This window comes from Silene latifolia, chromosome Y, assembly GCF_048544455.1.
Source record: "Silene latifolia isolate original U9 population chromosome Y, ASM4854445v1, whole genome shotgun sequence".
NCBI classification, from domain to species: Eukaryota; Viridiplantae; Streptophyta; class Magnoliopsida; order Caryophyllales; family Caryophyllaceae; genus Silene; species Silene latifolia.
Genome location: NC_133538.1, coordinates 47,755,734 through 47,769,576, shown reverse-complemented (window position 1 = coordinate 47,769,576; position 13,843 = coordinate 47,755,734).

Genomic DNA, 13,843 nt, shown 5'->3' with positions numbered 1-13,843 from the left:
AAAAGTATGGTTGTCGGGAAGTATAAGACATAGTCTTAGGAGGTGGTTTCTCATAATGAGTGTTAGTTGTATGGTTATGTATGGCGAAGGTCTTTGGTGATGCGAATGGAAGAATGTGATGAGGGGCATGCGAGTTAAGCTCGGACAACAGGTAACCTTTGTTGAGTGGTAACTTACGTGATCGGGATTATTTGGTTGGATGTGATTACGGGTCTGTGATATATAAATGTGTGTGTGAGGTTTTGACCTCACAAGACGTGGTATGGTGTGATTATCATAAAGTTGTTATTTGAGTGTTCTGTAATGCATGTTGAGTACGCTAATCTAATTGAATGATATTCAAAAAGGTAATAATTTGAGTGATCTGGCATGACTGGCTATACTTGTATGTATTCATGATACATGTCAAACTGTGATATGGTAAGAGGATGATATTCACGAGGTTATTATCTGTTTAATTCATATAACATGTTGCTTGTGATTTAGTAAAGTGGATTTGAGTAAGTTTTTCTTGTTCGAGAAGTTATGTTGAGCCAGTACTTATGGGATTGTGTAAGTTGTGATGACTATCGATGTGGTTGTGGTGCCTCGGGTGGTGATCCGGGCACGATATTTAGTGTTGTGATGCGGGTATTTTCGCATTGCGGTGTGGCTGTTGGTGGCGGTGTTGTGATGCCGTCGCCGGATGTGGTGGAGTAGGCAGGATGTTTATGATTCGAGTTTCGAAAGTACATACCAATTATACATAGATTGTTGTTTTGGTTGATGTTGCTCCCTGCGAGTTTCAGTTGGTGTAGATAGAAAGTTGTCTTGTTTATTGATGTTTCTTACCAGTTCAGTTTTGGTATGAGAGTAGAGTATGATATGAAGAGAGTTGTATATGTTTTCGTTGTTGTCATGGTAGAGTGACATTACGTTGATGGGACACGATCGTCGAAGTTATTCTGATACTTTTGATCTTGTTTTAAGATGAGGCTTTAGACATAGTCATGGTAAGTGATCGGTGGAACATGTGTTGTATTGATACGGGCTGCAGGTGGTTCATAATCAGATTTTGGGACAGTGAGTGTAGGGTGTTGGGAATTAGTGTCATGTTAATTAAGTTTTGTATGAGTTTTGCGGTAATAAAGAAAAGAACTTGAGGATCTAGTGTGAGTGAACGTAACAAGTGTGGATCGTGAGTTATGCTTTTGACGATAAGAGTTTTATGTAGTTTATATAGAGAGGTGTGTCATGTTGCGGTAATAGGGAACAAGTGAAGTTTTGGATTAAGTTAAGGATTTTGTGGTATAGGTTAGGTGGTGTGACGAGTAAAGTGAAGTATGAGAGTTGTTTAAGTAAGAGAGCCTTGGATATGTGCATGGCGAGTGTTTAGGTTCTAGGTGGTTATCTTTGACATGCGGTGGTGATGAGGATAATGAAAAGATATATCTAGGATTTACTATTAGTGAGTTATGAGGACGTAACATTTATCTTAAGAGGAGTAGGATGCGATAAAAGAGATTTGATGGTTGTACATATGGTAGTATATTTGGAAGTAGAGTGTTGGTGTAGCATAAGATATGGATTTGTATATGTTGTGGTTGATAGTGTTAAAAGGTCATGGACGTGCTTGTAGTAGTTCGATGTTAGGAATGCGAGAATACTTCGATAGTGTTGACAGTTGGATGATGAGGTTATGAGTGTGAGTAAACTTCGAGGACGAAGTTCCTTTTAAGAGTGGTAGAATGTAACATTCCGTTTGATGTTTATGTAGTTGGTTATGTATGGAGTTAGTGTCGGGAGAGTTTATGATGTAGTTGATACGACATCGTGAGCGAGTTGTGGAGGTAGGAATAGTTGGTGGAGTTGGTGTTAAGAGTTCATGGTTTCATGTTCGGTAAGTTGGGGTTTTGTTTTGAGTTCTTAGTAGCGTTGTTGCGTCTTGACCGAGTTAGTATGTTTGTTTTTATGTATGGGTAGAACTTCGGGGACGAAGTTCTTTTAAGAGGGAAGAAAGCGTAATACTCGTATTTAAGAGTCTTTGGGTACTCTATCGAGTAGGCCTTACTCTGTCGAGTAAGGGTGAGTTGCGTTTTAAAATAGTTTCGACTGTTGGGTACTCGATCGAGTAACTAGGATACTCGATCGAGTAAGGGGCACTCGATCGAGTACCTTAGCTACTCGATCGAGTAGCTCGGTTAGCGGATGATAATTCGACGGGTTTTGTTAATAACACGGATTAATATATAAATCTTTCCGTCACTTTCATAATACACTTTTACAAACCTAATAACATTAAAAGGGAGATTCAAGTTACGTTCTTCGCATTCATCCGTGTTGTTGACAAATCCCGGAGCTTGAGAGGTCGGATTCCATCGTTCTTTATACCTTTGTGATCCTTGCGTCGAGGGTAAGATCTACATATCAATTTTATAGTATTTCTTCAAGTTTCGTTAAACCCTAATTTTGGGATTGGGGGTTTTGCTGTAGATAATGATTGGTAGTGATTATGTGTATGTATGATAGGAGAAGGATTTGTAGAAGAGGCTTTTTATACATTTTGTTGAGACCGTCGATTGTGTTCTTTATTTCGGTAGGATTTCCTACTCAGTATTAGTCCCATAATGGAATATTGGTTGATGTGTTGTGATTGGTTGTTTGATATAGTAATTGTATTGTGACGGTTGTGATTGTGGTTGTGATCGTTGTCTATGGTTCGCGAGGCGTGGCCTCGGCTGAGTGAGGTCACTTGCGGGAGTGGCTTCACGCCCTAGTTTCGCCTTCTGTGGAAACCGCCACAGAAGGGATGTGCACATTAATGGACAGGGTTATCGCTCATTATGAGGAGCGGGGATTTGGTGGGTACGGTTGCGGTCCCCCGGTGGGGGTCCGAGAGACGATCGGTGATTGAGATTGTTGGAATTGGTGTGGTTGTGTGTGTGACGGTTAAGTCATCTGCATTTATCTTATTGTTGATATATATATTGAGTTGTGTGATTAGTACTGACCCCGTTAAAAAGTTTTAAAAGCGTGGTGATCCATTCGGGGTGGTGAGCGATTATTGAGCGGGTATGATGTGATGCGTATGGGATAGCCAGGATGAGTCATCACGTGGCGATTAGAAGTCTTCCATTTGTGTCGACGATGTTTATAGCTTTGATAGTTTTAGCGAGAGACCGTCCGAGGATCTTGTATTTCTTTTTATCAGTTTGGTATTGCTATGTAATCACTTTAAACTTTATTTACTTTTAAAGTTGTTTCGTTATTGTCTTATGAATATCATGCCTCGGGTAACCGAGATGGTGGCATCCTTATACCTGAGTGGTCCTGGTAAGGCACTTGGAGTGTGAGGGTGTTACAGGTTTGGTCCTCTGTTTTGGGCAGTTGGAGTAAGGGTGGTGTGGACTGTTTGGGTGTTGTGCTGGAACCGTGACGGACGGGTTTTGGATTGTCGTTCTGAGTGCAGTTTCCGTCTCAAAAGGACGGGTATTTATAGCTTCTTTTCTGTTCTTTGTCGAGCTTGGTGGTGATAAATTTCGGTGGTCATTCAATCTCAACCTTGCTTTCATTTCTGTCGTAATTTCGAGTCGGATAGATGGTTGTGAGACTCTGTTTGTAACCGTAAAAGGGACTGGTTGGGCTCTATTTGGGGTGATCGAGATGGTGTTTGTTGGGTAACCGGTAATAGCCTGTATTTTGGTTTGTTTTGGCGGATCTGGTGGTCTACTTTGGGTTCTGATTTGGCTTGCTTTTGGTGGCGTTTGGGCGGCTGAGTTGGGGGTTAATGGTGGCCATTGTGGCTTGTGTTGGTGGCTGGTTTAATTTATTTGTGGGTTAGCAAATACGATATTAGAGTTGAGGAAGGTTTGTTTTAACGCAAATAGGAAACTGAAAGCTTAAGAATATGGGACTATGAGGTGTCGTTGTACAGTGATTCTTGAGGATGGCTTTGTAATGGAACATATTTATGGAATTAAGACGGTGGTATGTAGTTCGTGCATACTCCCTCCCATCCAAACCAAAGGTTACATTTGACTTTTTGGCTTGTATTTTGTCAAGTAGCGAGGCCATGTTTTCATTAACAATTATTATATTGGTATTGCATTGTTGTCGCTTTCTCACTTACCTATAATATGAATTTTTAATCCGTTCATTCTCATTTATTTATCGTATCTCAAATATGAGTGAATTATTCTACTTGTTTAATTAAAGGGTTATTTAATAACAATAATCCAACCTAAGCCTTCTCTTCCCCATTTAATCCATCCTATTGATTATCTCATATTAATCTGTTCTATGCTATCATTTATCGGATTTTGATCTTTTGGAAGGGCAACCTGTTAAACAGGTTACCATTTGGGTTAAACATCATTACCATCTCTCACCATATCACAAACACTCAAACACCATTCAACTACCCCATCCAAGCGCTGCAACACCACAACCACCACCATCGTACTTACACCACCACCATCCGCATCCACCATAACGACACCACCACCATCCACATCCACCATAACAGCACCACCAACATCCACATCCACCATCCACCATCCAACTGCCGCCACCACTCTCTCTGATTTTCTCGACTCCGTTCCGGTATCAATGCTACAACCAAATCCAACAAACCACGCACCACCGCTAGTCGTAGCTCGATTTCGCCATCGCTCTCCGGTCTTACATTTCCCCAACATTCTTTCCCCAAACCCCTTTAATCTCTTAAATCACTTGGTAAATCTTGCTCCACATTTTATATTGTTCCTATTGTTGTTGATGATGTTTTGATTTTGTGAAAAAAAAAATGTAAAATGAGGATGATGATTTAGATAGTGGTGGATGTTGTCGGTGGAGGAAAGAAAGGAAAGAAAGAAGAAAAATGAGTATCGATTTTGGGCACTTTAAGTAAAAAAAAGAAGGAACAAATTAAGGGAAAAGGGAGCTGTAATGAAGAACAAATAAAAGAAAAAATTACAGAGAAAATGAAGAAATAAAGAAGGAAGAAGAAGTGATGAAGAATGAGAAATGAATTAAGAAACAAAAAAATAGAAAAAAAAGCGGGCCCACGTCATGACCTGTTTGTTAACCGGTTCTAGTAGGTCAAATATGGGACGAGATCAATGAAAGTTAAATGATAGGAAAGATTAGATTAATATGGAATAATCAATAGAATAGACTAAATGGGGAAGGGGAGGCTTAGGTTGGATTATTGTCATTAAATAACCCTTAATTAAATTGAGTCATTTATAATTGAATGCTTGTTTTGCTTATTATAAATGGTTCATCTCCGTTCCTTACATTTTTATTCAAGTGACAAATATTGAGGAAATGGGTTACTTATTCATATTCATGATTATGATTTGGCATTAAATGTCTCACTTGGATTATCATCGGTTCATTACACGTAGTGGTCTCTTTCCAAGTTGATTCGTATCGCTTGGTTAAGTCGTATACTTATGATAATGCCTTTATGCTATACCTTATTCCTTAACTTATCTTTACGCCTCTTTTGGACTGTCCTGCCGATTTTGGGTTTAGCTCATATCTTCCGCCTCTTTCGGACTGTCCTGCCGATTGTGGGTTCTCGATTTCCGATTTCGGGTTCGGGACTTGGATGCGGACTGTCCTGCCGCATGTCGAATCGGGAACTGTGTTGTCCCGAGAGTCTGGCCAGATTTAGACTAGGACTGGGTCTTGGGAGTACCATTGTCGTCCTACCAGGGGAATTATATATTTATATATAAGTATTAAAGGTCTTTCTTGGTTATAGATATTGGTATTTGTCTTTCAAGGCAAGAGTTATGCCTTGGGTTGTTTGTGTAACATTCCGTTTGATGTTATAAGTATCTTGATATTGGATTTGGTAGTGGATGATATTATGGAGCTAGCAGCGTTAGAGGATGGTAGTTGGTAGTGTATGGAATTAGTGTCGGGAGAGTTTATGATGTAGTTGATACGACATCGTGAGCGACGTGTGGAGGTAGGAATAGTTGGTGGAGTTGGTGTTAAGAGTTCATGAGTTATAGGGTGAGGTTTTGTTTTGAGTCTTAGTTGCGTTGTTGTGTCTTAGTCAAGTTGGTAGGTTTGTTTATGTATGGGTTGAACTTCGGGGACGAAGTTCTTTTTAAGGAGGGAAGACTGTAATACTACGGTTTTATGAGCCTCTGGGTACTCTATCGAGTAGCCCTGGTGATTTATTTTACGTGCTTCTGACCTTCACCTACTCGATCGAGTAAGTCCCTTACTCGATCGAGTGGCCTGTACTCGATCTAGTGACCCCTGTTTTGGGTCATATGCTTATCTTTTGACTTCGTAGCATATCATGTTTAATTCAAAGGTGTTATCTTGCTTCTTTATGCATTGTTTTATATGTATGTTGATCCTGATGCGTAAGTTACCCAACCTTATGATGTAAGGAGTGGTACCTGTGGTGAGTATGAGTTCGGTGGGAGAACATGAGTTATATGTGGTTGTGATAGATAGTGGAAAAAAAAAGGAAGATCGTTATGGCTTAATTGAGACATAGAGCATGTTTTCTGAGATGAGATGAGCGATATGATTGTGTGTTGAGTAACGTAAAAGCAAGTGAATATGGGCAAGGGATGATGTGAGTCTAAGGAACGTGAGAATAAAAAGATTCAAAGTAAGGATGTGGATAGTGGAAGCTTGAGATGTGTAAAGAATTATGGAGGGAGGTGGTTAGGAGTCGTGTGGGTTAAGGATATATGTAGTGAAAGTTCGTTTTAAAGGGGTTGAGAAGAGTGGTATACAGTGAACGTTGATTTTATGGATAGATTAGTGGCAAGTGTGAGTAATAGCATAATAAGAGAAGATCCATGGTAAGAAAGAGTGAGGTGATATCGATATAAAATAATGGAATTTGAGTTTTGGAGCAACGAAAGGGTAACTGGATTACTAAAGAGTTAGCTGGAAGGAATAAGGAGTTGAACTATTAATTGGTATTGTTGAGTGTAAAGAGAAAAGAAAGATAAAAGTAAGCTGAGAAAAATGTTGACCAGAGTTATGTGATATAGAAGTAAGGAATCGTCGAGATTTATGATATTATCATGAGGATATTAGTTAAGGGTTATATATGAGTTTCAGGACAACATGATTAGTCGTGAGTTTCGGGGAATTGAAGAAGGTAAGAAGCCAGGTAAAGAATTTACACGATATGAGATTTTTGGTGGGAAGTTAGATGACGATACAATTAAGGATAGTATTGGGAATAATGTTGAGGTAATTTTTGTTGATGGATTCGATGTTCGTTATTTGGGATGTTAACGAAAGATAGGAAAGAAATCGTGATGTTTAGAGATGAGTGTAAGAGGTTTGATGTCCGGACAGTGGTAGTGTTATGGTTTATGACTAGTGGTTAAGGGTGATGGTATATTAGAAAGGTAGCAATTCTAATGAGGTTGATTTTGTAGGGGCCGGATTGATATGTAAGGTTGTAAGGAAGTATAAGATGTGGTTAGATGAGGCGGGTGCTAATAGTTGAATAGTAATGGTATGGTTATACTTGACATGAGGTGATGGTTATGCGAATGGGGGAATATGTTATGAGGGGCATATGAGTTAAGCTCGGGTGAGAGGTAACTTTTATCAAGTGGTAACTTACGTGATCAGGATTGATTGGTTGGATGTGATTACGGGTCTGTGATATATATATAAATGTTTGTGTGAGGTTTTGACCTCACAAGACGTGGTATGGTGTGATTATCATAAAGTTGTTATTTGAATGTTCTGTAATGCATGTTGGGTACGCTAATCTAATTGAATGATATTCAAAAAGATAATAATTTGATTGATCTGGCATGTATAGTTAAAATGGTATGTGTATTGATGATACATGTTTATTCCGTGAAATGGTAATGATGATGTTCATGAGATTCTTGTCAGTTCTTTCCGCATAATATGTTGTGTTATAATCTAATAAAACGGTTTTGAGTGAGTTTTTCTTGTCCAAGAAGTTATGTTGAGTCAGTACTTATGGGATTGTGTAAGTTGTGATGACTATCGATGTGGTTGTGGTGCCTCGGGTGGTGATCCGGGCACGGTATTTAGTGTTGTGATACTGGTATTTTCGCACTGCGGTGTGGCTGTTGGTGGCGGTGTTGTGATGCCGTCACCGGTTGTTGTGGAGTAGGCGGGATGATTATGATTCGAGTTTCGAAAGTACGTACCAGTTATACATAGATTGTTGTTTTGTTTGATGTTGCTTCATGTGAGTTTCAGTTTCTACAGATAGACAGTTGTTTTGTTATTGATGTTTTCTTTACTTGTTTAAGTCTGGGAATGAGGGTCGAGTATGATATGAAATAGAGTTGTATATGTTTTTGTTGTTGTCATGGTATAGTGATTTTCCTGTTGATGGGACATGGTTGTGAGAGGTTGTTACAGTACTTTTGATCTTGTTCTAGATAAGGCTTTAGTAGATATGGTAATGGCAAGTGAGTCGTAGAACATGTGTGGTAATGACCTGAAAGATGCAGGTGGTTCATAATCCTTTGTTGAGACAGTGAGTGTAGGGTGTTGGGAGATTTAGTGTTATGTTAAGTTATGCATGGGTTTTGCGGTAATGAAGGAAAGAACTTGAGGATCTAGTGTGCGTGTACGTAACGAGTGTGGATCGTGAGTTATGCTTCTGGGAGATAAGTGCCTTACATAGAGAGGTATGTTGTTTTGCAGTAATATTGGAGAGTTCGCATGGTGTTTTGCTACGAGTTTTATGGTATAGATTAGGTGGTGTGCCGAATGAGTTGAGGTAATGAGAAATGTTTAAGTAAGAGAGCCTTGGATATATGCATGGCGAGTGTTTAGATTTTAGGTGGTTATCTTTGACATGCGGTGGTGATGAGGATAATGAAAAGATATAGCTAGGATTTAGCATTAGTGAGTTACGAGGACGTAACATTTATCTTAAGAGGAGTAGGATGCGATAAAAGAGATTTTGATGGGTGTGCATATGGTAATTTATTTGGAAGTTTGAGTCTTGATGTCGAATAAAAGATTGATTCGTGTTGTGGTTGATTTTGTTAAAGGTCATGGTCGTGCTTGTAGTAGTGTGATGCTTAGGAGTGTGAGAATACTTCGATAGTGGTAAGGGTTGGATGATGATGTTTAGGAGTTCGAGAGTTTTGATAGTGGCATGATGATGTTTATGAGTGTAAGTAAACTTCGAGGACGAAGTTCCTTTTAAGGGTGTTATAATGTAACATTCCGTTTGATGTTATGGATATCTTGATATTGGATTTGGTAGTGGATGATATTATGGAGCTAGCAACGTTAGAGGATGGTAGTTGGTAGTGTATGGAATTAGTGTCGGGAGAGTTTATGATGTAGTTGATACGACATCGTGAGCGACGTGTGGAGGTAGGAATAGTTGGTGGAGTTGGTGTTAAGAGTTCATGAGTTATAGGGTGAGGTTTTGTTTTGAGTCTTAGTTGCGTTGTTGTGTCTTAGTCAAGTTGGTAGGTTTGTTTATGTATGGGTTGAACTTCGGGGACGAAGTTCTTTTTAGGAGGGAAGAGGCGTAATACTACGGTTTTATGAGCCTCGGGTACTCTATCGAGTAGGCCTTACTCTGTCGAGTAAGGGTGTGTTGCGTTTTTAAAATAGTTTCGACTGTTGGGTACTCGATCGAGTAACCTTGATACTCGATCGAGTAAAGGGGAACTCGATCGAGTATCTCACTACTCGATCGAGTAGCCGGTTTCTGGTAATGTTTTGACGGGTTTTATTAATAATGCGGGAATGATATATAAGGCTTTCGTCACTTTTTCTCAAAACACTTTTACAATCTAAAAACCTTCAAGAGAAGATTAGAAGTTACGTTGAATCATTCTCGCCGCATTATTAGCAAATCCCGGAGCTAGAAGTGTCGGATCTTGTCGTTCTTTATATCTTTGTTATCTTTGCGTCGAGGGTAAGATCTATGTACCGAATTTGTTATATTTAATTAGGTTTCGTTAAACCCTAATTTTGGGATTGGGGGTTTTCTATGTTTATGTTGATGTGGTAGTGATTGTATGATTATGTGTATAAGAGAAGGGTTCGTAGAGGAAAGGTTTTGAGACAGCTGCTAGATCGTTTGATGATTGTGTTGCTTTCCAGGTAGGGTTTTCCCTACTCAGTATTAGTCCCATGATGCATTGTTGGTGTTATGTGATTGTTGAATATTATCGTATTCGTATTGTGACGGTTGTTGGTTTTGATTGCTGTTTAATGGTTGTGATTGGCTGTCTTTGGTTCTCGAGATGCGTTCTCGGTTGAGTGGAGTCACTTGCGGGAGTGGCTTCACGGCCTGGTTTCGCCCTCCGTGGAACCCGCCACGGGAGGGGATGTACACACTAATGGGACAGGGTTTTCACTCGGTATGATGAGTGGGGCTTAGGTGGGAACGGCTGCGGTCCCCCACTGGCAGGGCTGGTCCATTGGACAGTCGGTGACGGAGATTGATTGGAGTGGGTGTGATTGTGTGTGTGACTGTTTGAGCTGCTTGTTTACTGTGGTGTCGGTTATATAAATTGTGTGATTAGTACTGACCCCGTTTAATGTTTTAAAATCGTAATGATCCATTCGGGGTGGTGAGCGATTATTGAGCAGGTATGATATGACGCGTATGGGATAGCCGGGATGAGTCATCACGTGGCTGTTAGAAGTCTTCATTTGTGTCGACGATGTTTTATAGCTTTGATAGTTTTAGCAGTAGACCGTCTAAGAATCTTGTATTTCTTTTTATCAGTTTTGGAGTTGCTATGTAATCACTTTAAACATTATTTACTTTTAAGTATGTTTCGTTATTGTCTTATGATTACCATTGCCTCGGGAAACCGAGATGGTAGCACTTCCATGCCTTAAGTGGTCCTGGTAAGGCACTTGGAGTATGGGAGTGTTACAGTTTGTCTTGGTCCTATCGGATACTAGGGGTGAACTATAAGCCCTCTAGTTGCGATGTGATCGTCGGGATTGATCTTCCCATCCGTTCTTATGGTGAGATGAAAGCCATGAGTATGAATGTGACATTAGTAGCCATGTCCCGTCAATGTTTGCTAAGTGGTTTTCCAAATAATGGCTACGGTTTCTATTCTTGTATTTGCATTCGTTGATCCCTTACTTAACTGCTTCACATGCTTCGGATTCTAATCTCATATCTATGTTGTAATTCCTTGAAATGCGTACTTTTGCATAATTGACCGTATTCTTGTCTTTCATATTATTAAATTGTCTCATATGAGTGGTTTAGTCGTTATCATGCTAATGTTGATCTATCTTGTTCTATCTCATTAAATTGCCATATTTAAATATAAACTTGATATTCATATCTTTTGTAAGTATCTTACATGATTTTACCTGTTTTAGTTCTTTGTCATGTTCATTTCGACAATTTGTGGCCGGGAGAACCTTGAGTTACTTCCCACTGACTGTGGCGTTCATGTTTACATGAATGACAGGTACTAGTTGGTGCATTCATGGGGTGAAGACATGTGTGAGCTAGCGAGCACTTTGGCTCTGTAGTCGGATTATTAGGATTGCTTAAACTCACCTTTTATTGTATTGTCATTCGAGGGATATATTTTCCCTCACCTTGACTATCACGTTTGTATAATTTAAACTTTATTTCCGCATTCTTTATTTCTGTTATAGATTTTTATTATTGTAATTTTCTTACCGTTATTGTGGGGGTTCACAGTTGGTATCAGAGCCTTTGTTGCTCCCGACGCACACACGTGTACCCCAAACTTAGTTTGAACTTGACCTTGAATAATGAATGAGAGATGGGTAGAACTAAGGTCCTATGTTGGTAGTCTCTTTGTGTATGTTATTTGTTAGGTGCTAACTTGATTGATTTATTTGGTGTCTTGAGAAGATGGTGCGACCAACCAAGGTGGATAATACTATCATGGAAGCCCTCACTCAAATTCTCCGGAATCAACAAGATGCCAATGCTCAAGGCAATCCTCGTCCTAACTCCCGTGGCGAGAGATCCTTTGTGCCCTCATCTTCATCATCTGCTAATAGGAGGAAGAAGCCCTTTCCAAGAAGACAAGGACCAAGTGGACAAGTGCAAGGTCGACAAGCTTCCTCATCGGAAGACAACCCTGAGGAGACCCGCAAGTGCTTCAAGTGTAGGCAAGCTTATCACCCTGGGAATGGATGCTTTGATATGCCCTTAAAGTGTTACCATTGCAAGAAGCCCGGTCATCTCATCAAGGATTGCCCCGAGAAGAAGAAGATTGCTCCTCCTCCTCATGTTCCGGAAGCCAGACCAAGAGGATCCATTCGTATCGAGAATCAAGTCGGAGCCGTCGTAACTCCCGACACCGCTTCGGGTGTCTTTTCTATCCTTGATCAACCTTATCTTACTTTTATCCCATGATACTCATCCTTCTTCTAAACTCCGTTTTGTTTTACCTTGGGAGTTCATCTCATATCATTCTTTCCGTTTTAACCTTGGAATTCTTTTGTAATTCTTCCTCTCAACTCACCTTTGTACCTTTCCCTTTTCCTTGACCATAAGCTTTATTGTTCATGCATCTCCTATTCTTTTGGTTGTGCTTTCCCTTTCGATTCTAATCTAGAGGCTTATGAAAAATTCTATCTTTGACATCCTTGTTGAGCTTACTTCGACTCTTACCCCGAGAAAGTTCGTCATAGTTCTTTTATTGGTTAAGTTTAAATTCTCTGAGCGTGCTTTGTAAACGTAATATCTAAGTTGTTTTCCATTTCGTACAATTTCTAAATATTTCAAGCTACCATTTTTGGTTCTTTGTTAAAAATTTATATTACTATTACAAAACTTTATCTATTTGTAAAGATTTGAAAAATGAAAATTTGCTTTAATTCTCCTTTTGTTCTTTGAATATAACTTCTTTATCATGATTTTAATTACTAAACCTGAATTTCTTTTAAATTTTGCTCAATTTCTTACTAACTTTGATTTATTTATGATTCTTTGTCAAAGTTTAATGTTATAATTTCAAGAACTTGACTCCTTTTTTAGTTTAAAAATGAAACTTTCATTTTTGTTTGGCTTTTGCAAAAGAAAATTTGAGTGGATTACCTTTTTCGATTGTTTTTAACGATGATGGAATGTTAGGACTCGTTATTAAAGGCGTCTAATAACTTGTCCTACGCTTATCGATTAATGATTTTTGTTTTAAACTTGTCTTTGAATTGGAAAGTTAGCGCTCTTGTGTGCACGACAAGAGCAATTTCGTTTCATGAAGGAGACTTATACCTTTGAAAACTCTTCATAAATATTTTCGAAAGTATTTTGATTTTGGATTTCTGTAAAGGATTTGATTTTTGACCTTGTCTTCGATTTGGAGTGTGATGTTCTTGAATGCGCAACGAGAACACTTCCGTTCCTTTGACGAGAATCTGGTGCTGCTGGAAAATTTACTTGAAAATTTTGAAGGAACTTTTAATTTTACAATAAGTTACCTTTTAATATTTTAATTACCAATTTCAAAAAGTCCAACTTTATTTTTATAACCTTTCATTTCTACTTTCAAGTTTCGAGGACGAAACTTTTTAAAAAGATGGGGTGATTGTAACACCCGCGAAATTCTCATTTTGACATTTAAAATTTATTTAACCATTTCATTACTATATTTTATATTTTTGAATTATTTAATTTTATTAATTTTATTTTAAACACGATTTTTATAAAAGTAATATTTTAAAGCTTAATTTATATAAAAATACGTATTTTAGTCGGATAGTATTAATAATAATAATAATATTAATGGTAGTAAACTTCCATCTTAAATTATAGTAGGTTTAAGGTGAATTTCCGTCTAACAAGATCGTCACATGTTCACGTGTGAGACTAGACTTATCTACTCTCGACCTATCC